The sequence below is a fragment of the Haliotis rubra genome, unplaced genomic scaffold (assembly GCF_003918875.1).
Source record: "Haliotis rubra isolate DU_JTF1 unplaced genomic scaffold, ASM391887v1 Scf323, whole genome shotgun sequence".
Lineage (NCBI taxonomy): Eukaryota > Metazoa > Mollusca > Gastropoda > Lepetellida > Haliotidae > Haliotis > Haliotis rubra.
This window is the reverse complement of record NW_025766995.1, coordinates 43612-67236: the sequence shown is the minus strand read 5'-3', so window position 1 is coordinate 67236 and position 23625 is coordinate 43612.

The following is a 23625-nucleotide window of genomic DNA, read 5'->3' as shown; positions in this document are numbered from 1 at the left end:
GATGATGATGATGATGATGATGGTGGTGGTGGTGGTGGTGATAATGATGATGGTGGTGGTGGTGGTGTTGGTGATGGTGGTGGTGGTATGGTGATGATGATGATGATGATGATGATGATGATGATGATGATGATGATGATTGATTATGATGTTGATTGGTGTGGTGGTGGTGATAATTGATGGTGGTTGGTGGTGGTGATGGTGGTGGTGGTGGTGGTGATGATGATGGTGGTGGTGATGGTGATGATGATGATGATGATGATGATGATGGTGATGATGATGATAATGATGACGGTGGTAGAGTTAAGGGTGATGTTGATGATAATGATGGCGATGTGGTGGTGGTGATGAAAGTAGTAATGGTGATGATATCCTGGTGATGTACCAATAATCAGATACATGTTCTGTGATCATGATCATGATGATGTGATGATGATGGTGGTGGTGTTGTTTGATGGTGGTGTTGATGATAGAGTAGTTATCATAATGATGATGACGTTTTAACGACACAAGAGGCATACTAGTGCCCATGTTGCGTATATTGTAGATGTAACATCATGAACGGCAGACAGAGGTACAGTGACTACTGTACTGTAGACGATGATAACTACAACAATTTTACAACTGATAACAAGTACACCATTAATAACATAAATCTGTATGGGAACTACATTGACAGTACTACTACTTCTATCTTGGTCTTTTACAAAGACCAATTTTAATAACATCAAAAATAACCAACAATTACCAAAAGCACATCACTCATCCACCACTTGAATCAAAATGACAGATTTCACGGTCATCTTTAGGTGCAGGTTACCCAATAGAATCAAATTATCCCCGTGTGTTTCGTCCTTAAAATAATAGCCCTCCTTTGTATAACATGCATATATAATTATCCACTTTAGAACGTTTGTGTTTAAGTCGGGGACATCAATAACACTTTAAACATCCTCCCGTCATTTGCTGTGAAAGGTAATAGAAATTGATCGCTTTATCTTTAATGTATTCCTGTGTCGCACCCATACACTGTACAACGAGACGAGTATATATACGACCGTTAAGTTGTATTAATAACATGACTACACGAAGAGGTTACAGCAAGAAGAAGGGGAGACACATAAATGACACCGATATTAATGTAATATACAGCGGGTAATGAAGACCTGGCACTTATGTCAGAGACGGGTCATGGCGGAGTGTTGCTAATGGTTATTAATGGCAGCTCAGGCCAACGGGCACTCTCCCGTGTGACAGATCCGTCTTTATTAATCTAGGCATATACTGGACTGTTTGAATCATCTTAGAAACAGTTTGGAGTCGTTTGTTGTAGGCGTTTTTGAAGATTCGTTGATTGGAAGAGTTCAGTGCCTCCATGCCTCATGTTTCAGAATGTCGTTAACAACATACATCAAAGCGATGTCGCCGAACATGTTTGTCATGTGTCCTGGATCAGTTATGGAGGAAGAAGATCTGAATGATGGAGATGAAAGGAAATACACCTCCATCATATTGGAAGTCATATCGTGCCACGGTTTGCTGTGTACAATGCATCATCACAAATCAAATGAATCTTAGCATTACTGGACTCTGAAAGTCCTTGAGCAAGAGAGCATGTTCAGCATATTGTATCTTAACATGTCTTGTACTTCCGCCACCCAATTCCCACCTCGCAATCCACCCCACTAAAGCACATGCTGCACATGAGGGGTCGCTTCAGGCGAGTAACTTTGTTTGAAGTATCTCTTCTCTAAGAATTTATCTCCAACATGCGACCTGATCTCCTGACCAGTTTCTTATTTTAACTCTCTAACGCACCATGCATGTTCTTCTAACTTAACGCAACTGGGGATCGAACCACATGCCTTCCACTCGTCGGACAGACGCTCTATCCAGCAGACCACAGAGCCAGGTTGAAGAACATGTTATCTGAACTCTACCAACCTGAGCACTAATAAACAAAAGATCACCTTTACGTTGACCTTCCCCTTTCACATGAAGCTGTTCAAAGACTTCTTAACCCAATGTTCGACAATCGTCAAACCAAATACACATTTCAAAATACACATTCAACATCGAATGTGTTCACCACTATTTTCACCCTTGGATCAACCCTTGTAGGAATCACCTTTAAACAATTTTCCTTAAGGATGGATGAGGCACGCCTACATGTGTATGTCTCGGTACGAAGTTTGTATTCAGAGAAATCTACTTTTATGACACAGTTTGGGGAAGCAGAATTTACTCGAACACACTGATATAAACAGTTTTCATATTACTGAACACTCTTTCACAGACACAAACTGAAACTTGTTCCCTCAAACAACACCCATGTACACAGCTGAGGTTCAGTAGAAAGGCGATCACAATGAAAGCAATAACATTGATCTGATTCAGTTACACAAGGGTCAGCCACAGGAACATCGCCATCTACTGTCCATCGATTTACTGAAATCAGTTGGTAATGGAGGCAAAATGTATTTCAATTGGAAATTAAGAGTCGAGCTGGTGGGCGAAATCAGGTTAACCCTAGCAGTTTGCTTAGTGATTCAGATAAAATACCGCTTCCTGTAAAAACCGTCAGTCCGGATTCAGAAAATAAACCCACACATTTAGTGTTTGATTTTCTGATGAATTATCTCAGTAAGGCCATACAATATTTAGTTTTGTTCATCTGGCTCATATTGCTTTGGTTGGTTTGACGTATAAAGCCACACTCAAACAAACATCTAAACAGAATGGTATTCAGCTAGATATTCACAATTTCAAGATGATAAATATACCAAAGTAGCTACGGGGGTTTCCATAAATCCATAAGAATAGACCAAACAAGGTTTCTACAAACTATTTAAGCACAGACAGCATATACAAGGAAAAACTATTTTCCTTCTTCTTTTTTTATTTATTTATATATTTATCGTTGTTGAAAAACTGGAGGCAAAATAGGTTTTTCATCCTTTCTTTTATAAATGCGAACCAAGTATCCTTATCCATCTTGGTCGCTATAACGACACAAAGTGTGTGAGGCTGAACCTCTGGTTGGATCCTCTTGCTGTGTTCCACAATTACTGTTACCCTGCCTGGTGCTCTTGGCATGAAACTTAGAACGGTCGATCTCACTGGGGTATCCATTTTAAACTGCAGCTCAATGATCAACCACCATGTAACTGGCAAAAGCTTAGACTAGTAAATGTGCATGCATTTCTCCATGTAAGTGTAACCATTTTAGACATGCTGATCTGTCACTTTTCAACTGACCTCGTATTTTTTTTATTTAATCTTTATATTTGTTCACATAATTGAGTACAAGCATATAAAGTAAAGCAATAAATGCACAAGTACAAGATCAAAGTTCACTGGGTTCAACAAAAATAATAGATCAACTGATAGCATAGAAATAATATAATCCAGTATAAAGTTATTCCCCTTCGATTAAAGATTAAGTCAGAAATTAAATTTTGAGAATACAGGAAACCATTTGTCTGAAAATTTATCAAAATTATTGTTCCTTCTGGATATGAAATTTTCAACCGTATAAATGTCTTTCAAAGATTTTTAGAAATTATTAACTTTTGGAATTTTTTTTCTTCAAAGTTCAAGTATATACTTGCACTTTGAAGAAACAAATCCCATATATATATATATATATCTTTTAGCAGATAAGATTATATGATTTAGTAATGGCTTTTTACCCAAAATTCTACACCAAATCTAAACCAATCAAGGTCTTTGTTATTTCAAATTTCTGTATGTTTTGGATTATCCAATTTTCAAGTTCCTTCCAGAAGGTTTGGGTTACAACACATTCCCAATATACATGACCTAAAGTTTCACTATCAACATTACAAAAGCTACATACTGTATTGTCAACAAGTTTCATTTTCATAAGTTCTATTATTGTATAAATAATCCTGTGCCAAAATTTAATTTGAAAATCTAAAAGTTTTACATCTTTCAGATTCTTTCTGCAAATATATTAAAATCATACGCCAAACAAAATCAATATCATAAAATAAGTTTTTCCCATTTTAGGCAAATATGAGGTTTAATATTGTCAGATAAGAGTTTATCATGAAATAATCTTGAACCTTTTTTCAAATCCGTAAAATCTTTATGAAGAAAATTGTTATCCAGATTATTGTTATGTATGTTTCTGTATTGTTTTATGGTCAATTTCCATGATTCAGGTAGGATATAGAAAACATATCCAAGATCCATATATGTACCTCTAAGTTGAGCTTCAGATCATCAAGACACATAAAACCATCTTCATTACAAAGGTCCTTAGTTGTTCAAATTCCATTTTAGCCCAATGCCTAATAAGGTGATTTGGGTTTTGAAATTATTATTCAGCCATAAGGGTTGTGCTAAAATTACTTTAATGTTGTCTGCGTCTATGGTAATTTTTTTGTACAACAGAGTTGATAAAATCTTTGGAAACTGTGTCAAAAGCTTTTCGAAATCAACATCAGTGATAATGAAGGCATATTCGGAAGGGCAGGAGGCATCACGAACATGCATTAGTAGGAATCCTGCAAGTCAACAGTCTTTCCATAATGCTTTCCGGCTGCTGGTAATAAGCCCTTTTCCAGATTCGTGTTACATAGAAAATGTATTATTATTATCCTAGCTTGTATTCCGGTTGGATGATGGACAGTGTTGGAATCTGTGTATTGAAAGATGTTTGCATGACGAGTATACCTTTACATTCTGTACAATTGAGGTTAGTCGTAAAATATGTTCCGAGATAACTCAGGAAGCCTTATATTAACCAGTTTTGTATGGTCTCATTATGTGTATTTGCATTGTCCACTGTCTACCTGAAACAGCTGATTAGATGTGGCTAGTAAGTAACTAGGAAGTCAGGGACATTAATCAATAGCTCCATAGTCACGATTAATGTGTCCGAGAGCTGACTGGAAAAGCGATCAAGTCTATGGAACATACGAATGTCCCTACCCTCCTTACCTGTCCTGCTGTGTCCTGTGTGTCTGTACTGATGACCCTCAGTCTGCCGCTACCCCCAGGGATCTTGACTGACGGTGATAATAGGCCCTCTCCATTTGTGGAAATAACTCATCTCAGACGCACTGTTTCATCAATGTTACGGTTATAATGAGCAAGTATCTTTTGTGGCACAGTGTTACGATATTCGCTCCATCGTGGTCGGCCTTTACGTAATGCCTCACACACGAACTAACCATTTTAGAGCTAAAAAATGATGAACCGTTTGTTTAACATAGGATTAGTTCTTCAAGTTCAGGAATATACTTTCAATGGCACAGAACAGAACATTGTCATGCTAAAGTGTGTCCCTGCACTTAAAGCAATGAAAATTCGAACATCGTAGGCCATGAGACTGTATAAACAAATATACCTAATATTCAGCAGTTACAAAATATACATAATTCTTTTAAAGAATGTGTCAGAAAATTGACATTTTGGATCTTATCAAAAAGAGTATCATGAAACTTAGTAAGGAAAACTATGCTTCACGTTTCAGTGGAAAAATATGTGTACATCTAGAAATAGTGGCCAAAACAATCTTATCTATCTTACACATATGTCACATTTTAGATGGCACGAGCATACTCATAAACGCCCCCAGATTATCTTAACTTTGTGGATTTCTAACTCTGGTATGCTATTTGCATGGTATCTTGTGATATCTATATATATATGTGTGTGTGTGTGTGTGTGTGTGTGTGTGTGTGTGTGTGTGTGTGTGTGTGTGTGTGTGTGTGTGTGTGTGTGTGTGTGTGTGTGTGTCTGTGTATGTATCCCTCAAGGACTGAAATCATAATTTGAGTCCAAAGTGTTGTATACAGTTCCGTGTGTATAGGCGTAAATATAGATGAATCTGTCACAAGGATGAATGTCTTTTGGCAAGGAATGCCATTGAAAACCATTAACAACACTCCGCCATGACCCGTCTCTGACATAAGTGCCAGGTCTTCATTATCTGCCGTGTATTACATCAATAGTTCATATAAGTGCTTCATCGGCCTTGTGTTAAGACCTCTTTCATTGAGAGGAGTTACCAATTCAAGTTTATAACCGGATTTCATTTTGTAGATGTGTGTTTAATGGGCAGTCATTAAAGACAGTTTGATCAATTTCTGTTAGAATTCATATCACAAAGATGGGAAGTGCAATGCTTAACGTTTTATTGATGTGAAAAACTGGAATTACCGAATCAATTGTATGGTCGGATTTGTTCTTGTATAAAAGCGTTTTCAGTGGCACATTAAAGATCGGGTGATCAATTTCTCTCATCACAATGGACAGCATTTCAATGAAAAATTGATGTCAGGCGTTGAATACATATCAACCTACGGAATCAGTGTAGAGCGAAGGCAGGTGCTTCCATGTATCATCAGTGGTCTAGTGAGTAGATAGTGGTCGCCCTCGGTGCCGTTGTACAAAACAACCTTTGCGCTACGTCAGTCGAAAGTCTATGTTAAGGTATAGGAGTTACGGTCACCTCAGCGCTAAGATCGTTTTGTGCAAGGGCACCGTGGTCGGTGGTAGATACCCGTCGACGGAGATAGTACTTGTTACCTTAACTGCCGGAAACAGTCAAGGGCAAAGCTGAATTCGGTTGTCATCAGAACGCCCATGTGTTAAACTCCATAGGTGAGGTGATGTGAAATTGGGTTTTACGTCGTGCTTGAGAATATTTCGCTCATATGACGACGTGCATGCGTGTGTATGTGTATGTGCGACTGCTTGTACTAGCCCAGACTGAAGCTGGTTTTATAGTGCTAGCCCACTGAGATACCATGCCGCAGTGAAGCATGAATACCCCACTCAGACACATTATACTGACTCCGAGCCGACCAGTCCTTGTTGTACCCATTAATGCCGAGCGCCAGGCAGGGACCAACAAGTACCATATTTTAACGTCTTTTGGTATGACGCGGTCGGGCATCGAACCCACGACCTTCCGCTCTCCGGGCGGACGCTCTAACCACTACACCACGGAGGCGGTCTTAAACTCCATAGCATTTCAAATAATGTATAAATGGTGTTGCTTTATTTGCACCTTATGCAGTTTGGTAATCATACTTTCCACTGTTGACAAGCCTGGACCTACTTTGGAACCACTGCAGTATATCGCTTGTGTACTTTGTACTCTCAGTCTAGTCTGTACAGTCAATTTGTTGATACCGTTGTTAATGTTATGCCTTTTTTCTTTGTTGTTTCGTAGGTTCACACTGAATTCCCGTTACTTTACGTTACAGGGTTAACCATCAATTACCTCCTAAATATCAGCCCAAAGGACGACTTTGGAATCTGACCACTTTTTTTAAACCTGGTTGTTATTATCAATGATTATTACAACCTCTGTTACATCTTAGGTTGCTATTGTAATTGTACTGTCATTGGATGTTGTATTCTCGATCTATTGTGAACAGCATATGTATTTCTTTTGCAGTTATTTGAATCATGTGAATACTTAGTTAAATTTATAATACAATTGTTAACTTTATAGTATTTTTATCGTTGTTTGTTAGGTTCACACGGAATTCATTTGCAGGTACATTTGGGGGTTAATTTAACGCTTCAGTTAACCCCTGAAGATCCGGGTTAGAATTGATCTTCAGTAACCCATGCTTGTTGTAAGAGGCGACTAGCGGGATCGGGTGGTCAGGTTCGCTGACATGGTTGACATATGTCATCGTATCCCAACTGCGTAGATCGATGCTCATGCTTTTGATCACTGGATTGTTAAGCATTGGATTGTCCAGACTCGATTATATAGCTAGAATGTTGCTGAGTGCGGTATTAAACCACACAGCAACCGACGAACCCAGTTATGCATGTCAATTTGAAACAGCTGAATGGACGGCCATTAAGTAACACGGAAGTCAGGGACATTAATCAATAGCATCCCCGTCTATATAAACTTCTGAAAGCAGGCTAGAAAGGCGGTCAGATATCTGGAGCATACAGAACGTCCCGACCCTTGTTTTCTGACCTGCTGTGGTCTGTGTCGGTAGTGATGGCCCTCAGTCTGCCCCTCCCCCCGGGGATCTGGACTGGCGGTGATAATAGCCCCCCTCTCTATCCCTCTCCCTGTGATGTAATAGTTCCTCTCTGTCCCGCTGATTCATCGATACTGGAGTAATGATCAAGTCTGCTTTGAGGCACGACATTCGCTCCATCGTGGTCGACCTTTAAGTGATGCTTCACACACGAATGGACCATCTCAATACTCCGCGTCTTCAGAATGGCGGTCTATGATACACTTCTCCCAACCCTGTCAGTTTAACGTTTGTGAACTCACAAAAAGTTCATCGGAAATGGTACGGTGGATGTCTTCTCGAACGTGTTCTGACACGGGATTCAAGCAATTTTGTTATAGTTTAATAAAATGGTTACGACTTTGAGGTTTAATGCATGAAGAAACAAAGTGTTTTTTGTCACAGAATTGTTGATGTTTCTTTCTTGTTTCATTCTTGTGGTGTTAATTAAACTGAGAGTCCATACATGTTTCCCTCCGAGACACGCCATAAACTGAAATAACTGATGAGGGGTGGTTCATGAACGGCAGGATCACATCTGTTATCCTCCTTAACTGTACACAGTCATTCCATAAATACAATCCTGGAAGTAACAAATTGGGAGGAATTACTTATGGTTGAGTAATTTGGGTCTAAAAACTAGGGGTGGGTATTGCATAGAATTTTTATATTGCGATATATTGCGATGCGAAAGCATATTTGCGATATGTATTGCAATATATTGCAAGAAGGTTTTTGTTAACAAAAACTACTTATTATCGAGTTAATGCTTGATTTATAAAGCAAAAACAGAACAAAATCACTATGCTTGACTAGGATTTGATAAAAACTTTTAATGATGACAAAATATAAATGTAAATAATGTTTGGCACAAATGAAACAATGAAAGGAATGATTTAAAAAACGGAAATATCCGAAGATTTCCGAGTGTTACGAAGTTTTCCGAATGCATGTCAACATACCGGTTTTTGATCAGCATATCGCAATACGTATCGTGTTCATGTCTGAACCGGTAAATACCGGTAAACCGGTTATATTGCGCAGCCCTACTAAAAACTAATATATTTTAGAAGAATAATGTGCTGCAAATATGTTTATGAGATGTATATCTATGCCCTCGTTGTCAAAATCATGGTCCTCAGAAACGGATTAAATTACGCTTTGGACCTGCGAGTAGGAAGTGGTCACTATATACACATATGCTTTCGAAAATAGAGCTATCACGTGTGTGGGATAGCCTAGTGGTTAAACCATTGGCTCGTCACGCCGAACACCGGGGTTCGATTCCCCACATGGGTACAAAGTGTGAAGACCATTTCTGGTGTCCCCCGACGTGATAATGCTGAAATATTGCTAAATTCGGCGTAATCCTAAACTGACTCAAGTCCGGGACTTGGTGATGCGAAAGATGATTATGTGATCGGTCTTTCAACCCATACGAACAAACTCTACTCGGGTTTACTGCTCGGGTTACTGCTGGCCAGATGTTGACCAGAAACCAGAACTATCACAAGCCTCCAGTCCTCTTCAGTGACCAGTGGGGGCAGTGTAGCCCGTATCCCACTCTATTCTATGGTCTATAAAATATGTTATGCAAAATACGGACGGCTTGAAATAGCCCAGACTGTGTTTGATGCCAGTCAAGTGTCTGTAAACAGACGTTTGGACCTATAGTTAGTTGTCTGTCGTATGTCATCGTGTGGTAAAATCTCGGTATTTGCATAATCACAACATGACTTATCTCCCCTTTGTCACTACGTATTGATTAAGTGGCTCGCTGTTCATGGATGTGACATCAACTAAAGGAACATTTCCATATATACACGATACGTGTGTCTAGATCATGAATACTGGATTACAAGACTGGCACGGCATATATCACGAGTGATAGGCAAATGGCATTATCCTTGGACATCTTGGAGTTATCATATGCACGTCTACCTGAAACAGCTGATTGGACGAGGCGGTTAAGTAACAAGGAAGTCAGGGACATTAATCAATAGCTTCACATCAACCCGTCGAAGAGCAGACTAGAAAGGCAGTCAAATCTCTGGCACATACAAAACGTCCCGACACTCGTCTCATGTCTTGCTGTGGCCTGTGTCAGTAGTGATGACCCTCAGTCAGCCCCTCCTCCGGGGTGTGAGTGAGTTACGATTTACGCCGCTTTTAGCAATATTCCAGCAATATCGGAGGGGGACACCAGAAATGGGTTTCACACAATGTACTCATGTGGGGAATCGAATCCGGGTCTTCGGCGTGACAAGCGGACGCTTTAACAATTACGCTACCCGGCCGCCCCTCCCCCGGGGATCTGGGCTGACGGAAGCACTATCCACCCGCTCTCTCCAAACTATCAAAGTCTGCACATAATAATCCTCGATGACAATCAACAATTATTCATATCTTATTTTAATTGAAAGGTGAATATGCACCTTTATGCATCCACATTTTTCTTGAATGTGTTGATTTGAAATTTTGCTCTTACCAGACATCGTTTTTATGACAGTGTTCATGCCTAATCTGAATTTACCTGAACACACTTTTGAATGTGATATTTGACTGAAATGTCACTGAATTTCATCATCACTTTAATGATCTAATATACTATAAAAGCAAAATACATCTCTCGCCGCGAATAGCTGCTGAAATACCTGATGCGGCGTTAAATAATATTCACTCCCCGCTGTATCCTCTACACCACGGGTGGATTTAAACATCTTCCATAGTAGATCCAACGGATGCAGAGTGACTGCGTAAACAAACAAGCGAAGTTTCTTCCTCTGGGTGGTGACTAACGGGATCGGGTGGACAGGCTCGCTGACTTGGTTGACACATGTCATCGGTTCACTAATTACGTAGATCGATGCTCATGCTGTTGATCACTGGATTGTCTGGTCACTCACTCACTCGATTATTTAAAGACCGCCACCTGACTCAATCCGATCAAAACAAGATACCTGGATAACCCTCTCTCTCTCTCACACACACACACACACAGCACACACACACACACACCAGCACACACACACCACAAGACACCCATCCACTCAAAAAATGCCTTATTCAACGAAGTTGAGCGTTGTCATGCTATCACCCTCTGGTTTATCTAGACTGGACTCAATAATGTACCGGTTATGGTGTCATATGATTTCCACTGACTCACCTACTCACACGCTCACCCTCTCGCGCTAGCCCCCTCCACCCGTCAAGTTCAGGGTAAAATTGGTATTCAGTAACACATCGAGATGTTGTCATAAAGGCGCCTAACGGGATCTAGCAGATCGGTACTCATGATATCAGTCACAGGATTGTCCGGTCCAGACTCGATCATACACAGACAGCCGTCATATAGCTGGAATATTGCTGACTGCGGCGTTAAACAATACACAAACAAAACACTCACTCACTCACTAACTCACTCGAACCAAATGAATCCGTGTACAGCTTTTTGCCCATCGGGTATATTGTGGAATATTTAATCGATCACAAAGTAGAAATGAGTGTTTCATCTGATAGGGTGCTGAAAATTCTAGTTTTCAACCGCGCTTATTTTGTCCATCAGAAACATCTCAGCATCAAATTTCAATTTCAACTGTCAATCAATGTCACTGTGGTGAAATGTACAACGTATCTCACGAAAATGAATCAAAAAAAAGCACGACAGTGCATAGATAGCGCTGAAGTTTTGTTCGGGATATTGGCAGACTGCACGTGATTCTCGCTTCGGGCGAGCCATAACGCAGAACACCTGCGAGTTGGTTGCTTCCCGGTCCTTGTTCATTTAGCGACTCAAGCGCTATGTCTGTCGGAATTTCCATACTCCAACAAGGGCTCGATGGTCACGGTGTTGTATGCGCCCTCTGAAACGGGGACCAATTGCTAGTTAGTTGATTTAATTTCGTGCACGGAGAGTTTATTTTATTCGCAAGGGAATAGTGGGCTCCGGCGCAAGAAAGCACAGTTATTGCCAGCTTACATGTGTGTTTTTAGGGAGTATAATCTAAAAGATTAATGAATATTTTTGTTTGACGGATGGCGTGGCACGTCTGTTTCCTTGAAGACATTTCTACCGAGTTTGAGATGTGTCGTGATGGCAGTCAATAAGGAAGTATTTCAGATCACCACAGAATTTATCCGCTATCTGCTTCGATTGTTTTAAATGGGATACACATGTCAGGACAAGCATATTATGCGTTTTCTGTCTTAATTGGATCAGATAAGCAGCTCTACTGGTTGTGAGGGGCGACTTGTATCAGGGTTTCGATGTACAAAGCAGGCGTAGCGCTTTGGTTATCGTAGCTGGCATGCCATAGGAGAGCCTTACGGCGTTCGCAGTGCTAAGGTGATCGTAACTCCCATACCAAGATGGATTTACGACAGTCGTAGTGCTAAGTTGATCGTAACCCGTATGCCATAACATAAATTTATGAATGTTGTAGCGCTAGGATGATCGTATCTCCCATAGCATAACACTGACATACGAAGTCGTAAGGCTAAGGTGATCGTAACTCCCATACCATAACACTGACTTACGATAGTCGTAAGGCTAAGGTGATCGTAACTCCCATACCATAACACTGACATACGACAGTCGTAAAGCTAAGTTGATCGTAACTCCAAAACTTTAACACCGACTGACTGACACCCCGAGGAGGCCCAAGGCGACGCTGTCAGCTCTACATGATCCGTCAGATACGACAGAAAACAGGGATGGTGGGTTTTAATCCCGTTTCGCACGATTATCTTTCTGGGTTTTTCTGCACCACACTGTTTCGTGAGTTACACCGACGTGGAAAAAGACCTCGGACCTTCAGCACTTCGGGTCTCCCTCCCACATGGAGCAGACACGCCTTGATATAACTGAAATATTGATCAAAACAGGCGTTAAACCATCTCCCTCACTCATTCACATTTTCTGGCTGAATTATTCAACAGGATGGCATTTACGGAGCTATACAATTTTATAATTTCTGAACTTTGAGCACAGCTTTAATACCGAGGAGACATTGATGGACTACGTCGATGAATCGTGACCCCCAATTTTACATCCCCGACCGTATTTCAGCTTGATCGTTGTGCGTACATGTGAAGTTAACGTAATTTCTACCCAGCGATCCGACGCTTAATTTCGAATTGAAATACTTTTTTATTTTCATCGCCAGCTGATTTGTTTAAATCGACGTGAAATGGAATCCCGGGGGCCTTGTAATTGAATGTTCCGTCATTCAATGAGATCGATCACAGTGGATTTGTAACCACATGCTATCTGAACGAAATCACGGATGTGGAGGCTTAAGTCATTTGACTCTAAATGTCCAAACATATTGGGGATCTGGTAGCGATTTCCATTCAAAGACGTTAAAGATCCAAATAATGAACTAGCAGATCGAATTGCCCGCTCCCGTGGTCGTACCTTCTTGTAAACAGACTTTGCAGTTGGGAGCCATACTTACATTCTGAAGTCCCTACAACGCGAGCGAGACACCTGAGCGCCGCCAGGAACAGTCTCAATTAGAAACTGTCGAGCAAGCACAAGTTTGTTTTTGTTTGTTTAACGCCACACTCTGCAATATTCCAGCTATACGACGCTGATATATAAATAATCGAGCCTGGCCTAGTCAGTCAAGTGACTGACATCATGAGCATCGATCTACGCAATTGGGAACCGATGACACGCATCAGCGAGCCTGACCACCCGATCCCTTTAGTCGCCTCTTTCGACAAGCATGGGTTGCTTGAAGACCAATATTATCTGTGATCTTCACGGGTGGTACGAACCTTTGAAAAGAGTTTGGATGAGTTGTCACACATACTGACTGAACCAGCGAGTCATCCAAATACCACAGTGAACAGCGCCTCAGTTGAACTGACGACCAAAAGAAAGTATACACCTATGTCTGACGATGGACAGAACTGAGACAAGCAAGAAACAGTTACTCGATGGTGATGTATAGTAAAATACGTTTATAACGAACACGCTTATAACGAACTTGTTTTCCATCTTTTTTCCAGGGAATAAATCTCGATAATCTCCAGGATATACGTTACGATCACTCTCCACTATACCCTGGATGCATCCACGGCCTTGGCCCGATATTTTATGATCTCCCTTGGCTGGCTCCGCATTCTCACAGTAGCCAATCAGCTAAGCCGCCGTTACATCCTTGCAGTGTGAACAAAGATAGCGGTAGCAGTCGGGAAGGTTTGTTCGCAGTACCACTCAGATGTTTGGGGAAATCATACTGACAAATTGACAGATCTGAAACTTTAAAAATATATATGAAAGAACTCCTTCTACCTCCTTCAGAGTACCTCTGCATCAATTGTGTTGCTAGGTTTAAACAGTTAGATAATTTAAGAAGCGAAAGTTTACTGTATTTGATACCGGTATTAGGTATGTTTAACTCGTACTCGAACCTAAGAAAAACGTTTCGACCTCATCCTATTACTTAACACAGCTTATTGGATGACTGGGGTTCTAGTGCCCGTGCTAATAAACGACACACCGTCCAACACCGTTGTGTCGAAGTTCAAGGGACAAACGTCAAGGGCGAGTTATCCGAGGTTCCACACGGTACGAATGCCATACTTCTCCTTCATGAGGACTTTAAGTTTGTTGTTTCTTAATTAACCATCACGTTGGTTGGTGTGTTGTTTAAAGCCGCACTCAGCCATATTCCAGCTATATGGCAGTTGTCTGTAGTGAGTGAGTGAGTTTAGTTCTACGCTGCACTCAGCAATATTCCAACTATACTACCCATCAAAGTTTAGACTCACTATATATATATATGTATATGTATTTACGTCGAAGATGAATGTCTCCACTAACTTGGGAAACCAACTGCAAACCTTATGCAGATAAATTGAACAAGGATCGTGCATCAAATTGCTGAAAAGCACGTGCAAATATGCATGAGAACAGCTGCGTTTTGGTGTAAATGTTTGTTAAGAATTCTACAATTTTCACTGAGTTTCATCATTTATTGAACACATGACAATAATCTTTTCAACGTTACAATTTGTTTTACAATACATCAATTCATCTGTAAACAGTACCTTTAAATAGTATGGAATATTTTGCAAAATCTAGTTTAGAACAGTTGACTGAAGTAAGTGGCTACATTTACACTAGTGAGTCTTTTGACGGGTAGTATATATGGCGGCAGTCTGTAAATAATCGAGTGTGGACCAGACAATCCAGTGATCAACAGTGTCTACGCAATTGGGATACGATGGCCCGTGTCAACCAAGTCAGCGAGCCTGACCACCCGATTCCGTTAGTCGTCGCTTACGACAAGCATGGGTTACTGAAGACCAATTCTAACCCGGCCCTTCACGGGTCAAACACCATGTACACAGCCCTCTACACGGAATGCATGGTATCTTTAAAATATAGGGTCACCGTAACTTGAGTGATGCTTTTGTTCAGATCAGTTCGGGGCGGTAGGGTAGCCTGGCGGTTAAAGTGACACCCCTAAGACCCGGGTTCAATTCCCGATGAGTACAGTGTGTAAAGCCCAGTGTCCTCCACCGTGATATTGCTGGAATATTTCTAAAAGCGGCGAAAACTAACCTCACGCACTCAGATGCGTTCCTGTTCTTTCCACTGCGACAGACGATACACCATCTCTACAGCTACTGCATCTAAGACACTAAGAACACTGTACAGGAAAATATAAGTTGCTTTTTCAAGCTGAGGCACGAGTCAGCCCAAATCAGGCCCCAATATATCAGGAACTATTTTAACCGTGTCAGTTACCGCGGCAGGAGACATAATTGAATCGCTGAGTGAGTGAGCAGGTCGGCCCTGCTTCCTTGGCACGAGATGTGGAGGAAGATTTAGTCGCGGGCCCTGACAACTCATGCAAGGCTCAGATTTAGCTGGGTTCCGTTCTTCAAAAACGAGATCCATTAATTATCAGCTATTCATTCACGCCATGAGGACTACATTAAGTAAATTATCTGTATTGAGGAACCTGTCGGCTATGCTTTTATTATGCTATCACGCTCTGACAATATTAAACACTGGGTCGGACCTGAGTCAAATGTACACACAAAGTGCATCAATAATGGCAAATACCGGCTTAGTTCAAATAAATGTCTGCGGGTGAAATACGCTTTTGTCTGGCCCGTCCCCGCAGAATGGGAATGAAGCTACTTATCTTCAATCCTGGCTTGTCGGAGAATGTCAGAATGGCGAGTCATTAGTTACGCCAAGAATGAATTCGGTGTTCATCAACAGATGTGTGGACACCTTGGAAACAACAGTGAGTCTAGACGAGATGTAACAACCTGGAAACAGAGAGTTTAGATAAGATGTGGGGAGATTTCTAAATCGCCTGTGAGCCAGCAAAGAATTTATTGGACACTCTGAAAATATATAATACAGTCCCTTGTATTATTATCATTAATATTATTATTTGATATTTGCCATGGAATGTACGTCGAAACGAGGTGTTCCGTCGAATAGCTTCGTTCTGCCAAGCTTTTCGTTTGTTAAGCTCGGAATTTCAGAAACAGTGTGTTGCAGAAGTGTATCCGAATCATATCAGAAGGTTGACATTCAAATAAAAAAGCAGACTAAACACTTTCATTTTGTGTGTGTGTGTGTGTGTGTGTGTGTGTTTCGTTTTGTTTTTGTTGTTGTTTGTTTGCTGTTGTTTTTTGTTTGTTTGGGTTTTTATGTTGGTTAACGCCGCACTCAGCAATATTCAAACTATAGGGTGGTGATCTGAAACTACGCTGCCAGCCAATCCAGAGGTCAACATCATGAGCATCGGTCTTTGCATTTGGGATACCACGATATGTGCAAAACCAAATCAGCGACTCTGACCACCAGATCCCGTTAGTCGCCTCTTACGACAAGCATGGGTTGCTTGAGACCGGTTCTGGGGTGTTAACGGATCAGTTCATTTACCCTCACTGGGGTGTTAAAGTTCACTCAAAGTAAGTGAGTGAGTGAGATTTTACGTCGCTTATAACTATTCAAGCCATATCGCGGCGGTTGACACAAGAAATGGGCTGTGTCGATGTGTAGAATGGAACATGGGACTTCAGCCAAGAGAGAGAGCTGTAACCACTGGGCCCCTCACCGACCGTGACTGCTACATCAACATCGCAGATTCGAATTATTTTTTATTTACATTCATTGCAAAACGTTTTGAATGACGTCCATACGATCCGTACAAAATCGATGAGAAGACAAGAGATCCTCTGCCACAAGATGCGCAGGCTTTTCGGAGAACAAATTACGACATCATCGACGGTAATATATCCGTCCCCTCAGCCATCAAACATCGACGTGGTCGCATAACGACTTCGCCATCAACAATAAGATTCTGATAAAGCCTCCGGTAACATGCATTGAAGTGCTTGTTTTGGTTTCAAGCTGTCAACACCATTAATTGCAATTTGATTTTCCGAGCACACGAAAGCTTTACATTATCGATTGTACGTAAGGAGATTATGATGATTGATATGAGAAAGAAGTTCTCATTGTAGAGGTTTTGACTCCCAATTGCTCCTTGTCGAACAATAAAGAGATTAAGACAAAAAGCAAATAAAAAACCTTGGGAAAGATGCGACATTATGGGTTTTGCCTCCTTAACTTACAAAACTTAAAGGTCAGACAATTTTGGATTCCTGTGTTGTACAAGTCTTTGACAGGAGTGGATGGATGATGACACTGAAGAATAGAACACAGTTAATGCCGATAGACAAGGGGAGATAGGTTAGAGAGAAGGGGGTGGGGTGCCTGGGGAGATGCTGGAGAATAGAACATAGTTAATACCGAGAGACAAGAGGAAGGGGTTCGGGAGAAGGTAAGGGGAGTTGTTGAGGAACACCGCGTAGTTGATAAAGATACAGAGCAGGAGAGGGTTACAGAGAGGTATAGTATCTGAGGTTTATTGGTCCAAGATCAGGCTGATAATAGATGCAAGTCGCAAAATAACTGTGGTTGTCGTGGTAAATGAATAACAGATGTCAAGTGGTAGATGAATAGAGAAGGGTCGGGTGGATGAATAGGAGAAGGGGCGTGGTGGATGAATAGGAGAAGGGGCGTGGTCGATGAATGGCAGATGAGATGTGGTAGATGAACAAGAGAAAGAGCGTGATAGATGAATGGGAGAAGGATCGTTGTCGATGAATCAGAAACGGGCGTGATAGAAGAATAGAAGGGGCGTGGTGGTTGACAAGGAGCAGGGTCATGGTAGATGAATAGTAGATGGCACGTGATAGATGAATAGGAGAAGGGTCAGGGTAGATGAATAGTAGATGGCACGTGATAGATGAATAGGTGAAGGGGCATGGTAGATGAATAGTAGATGGCACGTGATAGATGAATAGGAGAAGGGGCATGGTAGATGAATAGTAGATGGCACGTGATAGATGAGTAGGAGAAGGGGCGTGGTAGATTAATAACGGATTGGATGTGGTAGACGAGTAGAAGGGTCGTGGTAAATGAATAGAAGGGGCGTGGTCGATGAATAGCAGATGGGATATGGTTGACGAATAGGAAATAGATAGATGAATAGGAGAAGGGGCGTGGTGGTTGAATAGGAGAAGGGGTGTGGTAGATGAAGCATGAAAAACAGATGGGATGTGGTAGACGAATAGGAGAAGGCGCGTGATAGATGAATAGGAGAAGGGCGTGGTGGTTAATAGAAGGAGCGTGGTATATGAATTGGAGAAGGGGCGTTATATGTGAATAGGAGAAGGGGCGTGATAGATGAATAGAAGGGGCGTGGTAAATGTATAGCAGATGTGGCGTTAAACAACAAACAAAGATCATGTCAACACCTAATGCTATTAGCCGTCAGACTAACGCCATTTACTCTACAATGAACCGGTTTACAAGCAGATAACACAACGCTGCCATTCGGCTGAGAACACATGGCATTCTTGGACATGATCATGACATGCCGGCAAGACACGACACGACACCCAACCCTCTAGACCCTTCTGACAATATTTCATCAACACCGTGACATCGCCAGGTGAATTCCCCGAAACTCGCAGCAGCCAACTCCAACTAATCGATTAATTTTGCAAATGACCACGGAACTCGACGCCCTGGACAGCGTGAAATAACAACTCCGTCGTATCCAACTACTTACCTCCCTTGTCCATCCCCTGGCCAGTCGCTAATTGGTCCTTTCCCGTGTCTGTCAACAGGTTCTCAAGAGACACTCGATATAATACGAGCTAATACGGCCCAACATGACAGTGTTTAGCTAACACTTGTCTAGGCGAGTGGTCTTTGTAAGTGGAGACTTGGAGTGTTGGCTGAATGAAATAATCACTCAAATCGAGCATCTTGTCGACAGAAATACCAATCATAATTAAGAAACCGGGACACCATGTCCCTGTAAGTAAATATTGAAAGAGTTCGTAATGACACTTTGAGTGTCTGTTTTGAATGAATCGTGGCTGATGAAGATGTGGTTTTATATGAGCGTTTGTCGCACATTTGGAAACGGTGGGAAGCCGGTTGATATTAGCGTGGGCTCGTCATGCCAAGGGCCCGGGTTCGATTCCAAACATTGGTACAATGTGAGAAACCAGTAGTGTGTGAAGCCATATTAAACATCCCAACTGTTGGAGATGACGAATGTCATTAGAGTTTTCTAAATGTAGGTTAATGAACGTGAAGGTGAGAGACGAGGCGTAATTTGTGCCAACTGTGGAATTAAGATATCTCATGAATTGTTGCTATTATATAGTGATTTATTACTCTTAAGCAGGGTATGAAATAAGGCACGTCCGACCGCCCGAGACGCTCTAGATTTCTGACGGAATTTATAGCTAGCCAGCCCGATTGTCTGATAACATATTTAGATGTTCCACACATCTCAGTAAATTCACCATATCCTGGTGTCTGGTCTGGTAACATTTTGAAGTTACCAGCCCTGATGACTGGCTGGGTTTTTGGCTTATTTCATACACTGCTCTTAAGATAAATTTGTCGAATTCTGATTGGTCAATAGCCAAAGCATACCAAACCATGTAGGTGGATTTGACATACACCGCGTCAAATGACACTCTACACAGGTTGTACAAATGGCCTTGACCTTAGATGGAATGTGGCTTCCAAACGGCTGATCGCTTCGAATTTTTACAGTAGGCGTATACAGTTATGTGTATAAACAGAATAATAAAATTCTCGCCATAATCTCTTATTTGTTTGTGTCAATAAAAATATAAACAACATATAATGTTTCTGTATTTCACTTGCCTTTTAACGAAACCTCAAATTCGATCATTGTTATCATAAGTCCTAAAATGCTTCGGTGAAAGATCAAAGGCGCCGACACTCTCCTACCCAGAGTTCCATGCGGCCAGCCAGCATAGTACCTCTGCCACAGGCCAGAAAGATGTGACGATTCGTCACATCTTACACAGTCCATTCAAAATAATGTACCTATTTCTTAACTCTTTTATTTTTGACGAGTCTACACATCTAATTAAACATCTTTGATATAATGGTTTAGTTTCACTGAGAAAATATCCTAAAACATGTAACAATATTTCGATTTGCGTGACGATCCTTTGTTTACATATAGGTTGTACAGCTCCACGTGCTGTCATCGAGCAAACGATGCAGCCAGTTTGATATCTAAATATGTACTGTCATAAACTTTATTATCGTAGTTGTCGAAGAATATATATGTAACAATGTAAAACATTGTGTAGAGCGCGCCGAAAAGCTTGCGTAAGGCCAGTTTCTTCTTATTATGAACATGCGCGTATGTTTACAAACAAGATAAAAGTCCGGTCACGTGATATGCAAATTAGCCTGTGGCAGTGATGTTATGCTAAGTCATCACTGCGCCGGAGTGTGAGACGCCGACAGTACTTTGTCAGACGATAATGTGCACTTTTTGCAGTTCGTCACAGTGTATTGGCGTCACTGCGCCATTCTAGTCTGCCCCCTCGTAATCGAACAATTTTGCATTACCAAGATATTTTTTTATGGATTAAACTTCTTTTTTAAATTTCCCTCACGATGTTTCGAGACCATTCCAGGGCCTATATTTTCGAAGCTCTCTTAGCGCAAAGATAGTCGTAAGTGCCATACATTAACATTAATTTACGACTATCTTAGCGCTAAGAGAGCTTCGAAAATATAGGCCCAGGTCCCTTCATCAGGTGAACTGACAGTTAGGACTATGACGTCATCGTTCATATTGCTCTCCTCCGGGCAAATGGAAGAGGATCTAGCAATGGAAGCCCCAACCCTAGAGGATGTGTATACCAAATACCATGCAGCTGTGGCGATCAATATATTGGCGAGACCCTCAGGCCCATCAACACCCGGGTTGCTGAATACAAGTCGTCAGTATGCAAACAAAATGATAAGTCAGCTATATCAGAGCACAAGGCAAATAACCATGTCATGTAATCATGTGGAATGACACCAGGGTGCTTTCGAGAAATAACAACGACTGGCGTCGGAGAAAACTACAGGAAGTTGTTGAGATAAGGAGACATAAACCGGCAATGAATCGTGATCAAGGTGTCTACCTGCCAAGCTTGGGATCTCTTGATTAACTTTTGATGAACTTTAGATAAATAAAAAAGCCTACTTTTTACTTTTCGGAAAGCCTGCTATCAAGTAACTTTTGTGTAATTAGCAGTTGCTGTGTATCGACAATTCAACTTTCAACTCTGTTATCTAGCATGAATTTTCATCATTATGTAATTAACACTTCCACCTCACTTATACTGTACTCTCCCTAGGGTACTGTTATGACGTCATAGTGACGACGTCATAGTCCTAACTGTCAGTCCACCTGATGAAGGGACCTGGGCCTAGATTTTCGAAGCTCTCTTAGCGCTAAGATAGTCGCAAGGTAATGTTAATGTATGGCACTTACGACTATCTTAGCGCTAAGAGAGCTCCGAAAATCTAGATCCTGGAATGGTCTCGAAACGTCGTGAGGGAAATTAAAAAGAAGTTTAATCTATAAAACTATTTTGGACATCAACGTACAACTTCTAAATGCGACTGAAAGACATCAATTTTGCATTACGTCACAATGTAAGCGACGTCACGATGCATGCCAGTTGTCATCGCCTCGTACAGCCTCCTACAGTAGCTACTCCGTTGCATCCCGTTTCTTGGATTGCAGTTGCTTCACGCAGCTAACATCACGTTATGTTTTCCGACGGTTAAAATGTCTCATTTCAACTCAAAAGGTTTCAGCGACACGGTAACGTTCGCAATGTTTACATTCCCACAATGCAATCGTGAAATGTCGCTTGACAACTCAGCTTCATCTGGATGTACTGATCTAAACTTACGTTGGTAGTAGAAATGCGACGTTCATATTGCCCCATATGGTTTACGTTAATCACAGATGTAAAGTACAGTAGAACACGAATATAACGAACTCCAAGGGACCAAGAAATTTAGTTCGCTATATCCGTTTGTACGCTATATCCGTGTTCGCTATAACCATGTTCTACTGTATGTGTAATGCGATGTTATATGATGTGATACATTTTGATGCGATATGACATATTGTGATTTGACTATTTTTATTCTTTTCTATGATATTGTGTACTATGTTCTTGTATACTATGGGCCTGTGGCATTCAGTATGAATAAAGATTGAATAAAGATTGATTGAAATACATGGTGGTAGGGCGAACTGTATTTCTTAACTAAGTTATCCCGAGTTATCTCCCTTTATGAATTTACAAGGGTCTCCAGTTCTGTACACCCTTTGAAAACGCCGTGTAACTAAAATTATACTGACTGGGTCCTCTGAACAGCAAGGTCTATAGGAAGTACAAACCCATGTTTGAGTACAGCCAATACAATTCATGGCTATACATTTGATACAGGTACTTTAGGCTATATTACATGCATTACAACATGCAATTGTTCACACCCCTGTAATGTTTAAGCGTTCCTCTAACCCGACAGTTTAGAACTTTACACGTGTGACGTCAGATGAATACGAGCATTCACTATCCAGCCGAGTGACCCAAGTCCACTGAATTCTGTCTTTATTAAAAAGCAACACACGAAAATCACTTCGTTACATAAGGATGACTGTTTTGATCGCTATGTATTTGGCTGGAAGAGGCATAAAACATCAACATTGTAATTAATTAAATAATTACCAATTCCGGCTATATGACTACGGTCTGTAAATAATTGAGTTTGGACAAAACAAACCAGTGATTGGCATCATGAGCTTTTGCCAGCGAGCCTGCCAGGCAACCCGAATCTTTCGTATGGATCCCCAATAGGGATGGTTGAAGACAAATTATAATACGGGTATTCACGGGTACTACCATTTTGAAGAATAACGACACGAAAAACAGATCGAAAAACAGATAGCCTCCTCGTGGCCCAGATTACATACTATCAGGGCCCACTTGTATAGAACAAGTGTTACAATCAATCGCAGGCCCCTACAATCAACTTTACAATCAACATAGAATTGCCTTAATCCACTTGCACAAAGCCGATCTTAGCACGATTGTAAGACGGCATGTATTTAAGATCGCGATCTTAGCTAAGATCGTACTCTTCAACGGTGGAGGTATGAATTTCTTAAACTCGACTCCTGTCTACGGTTGT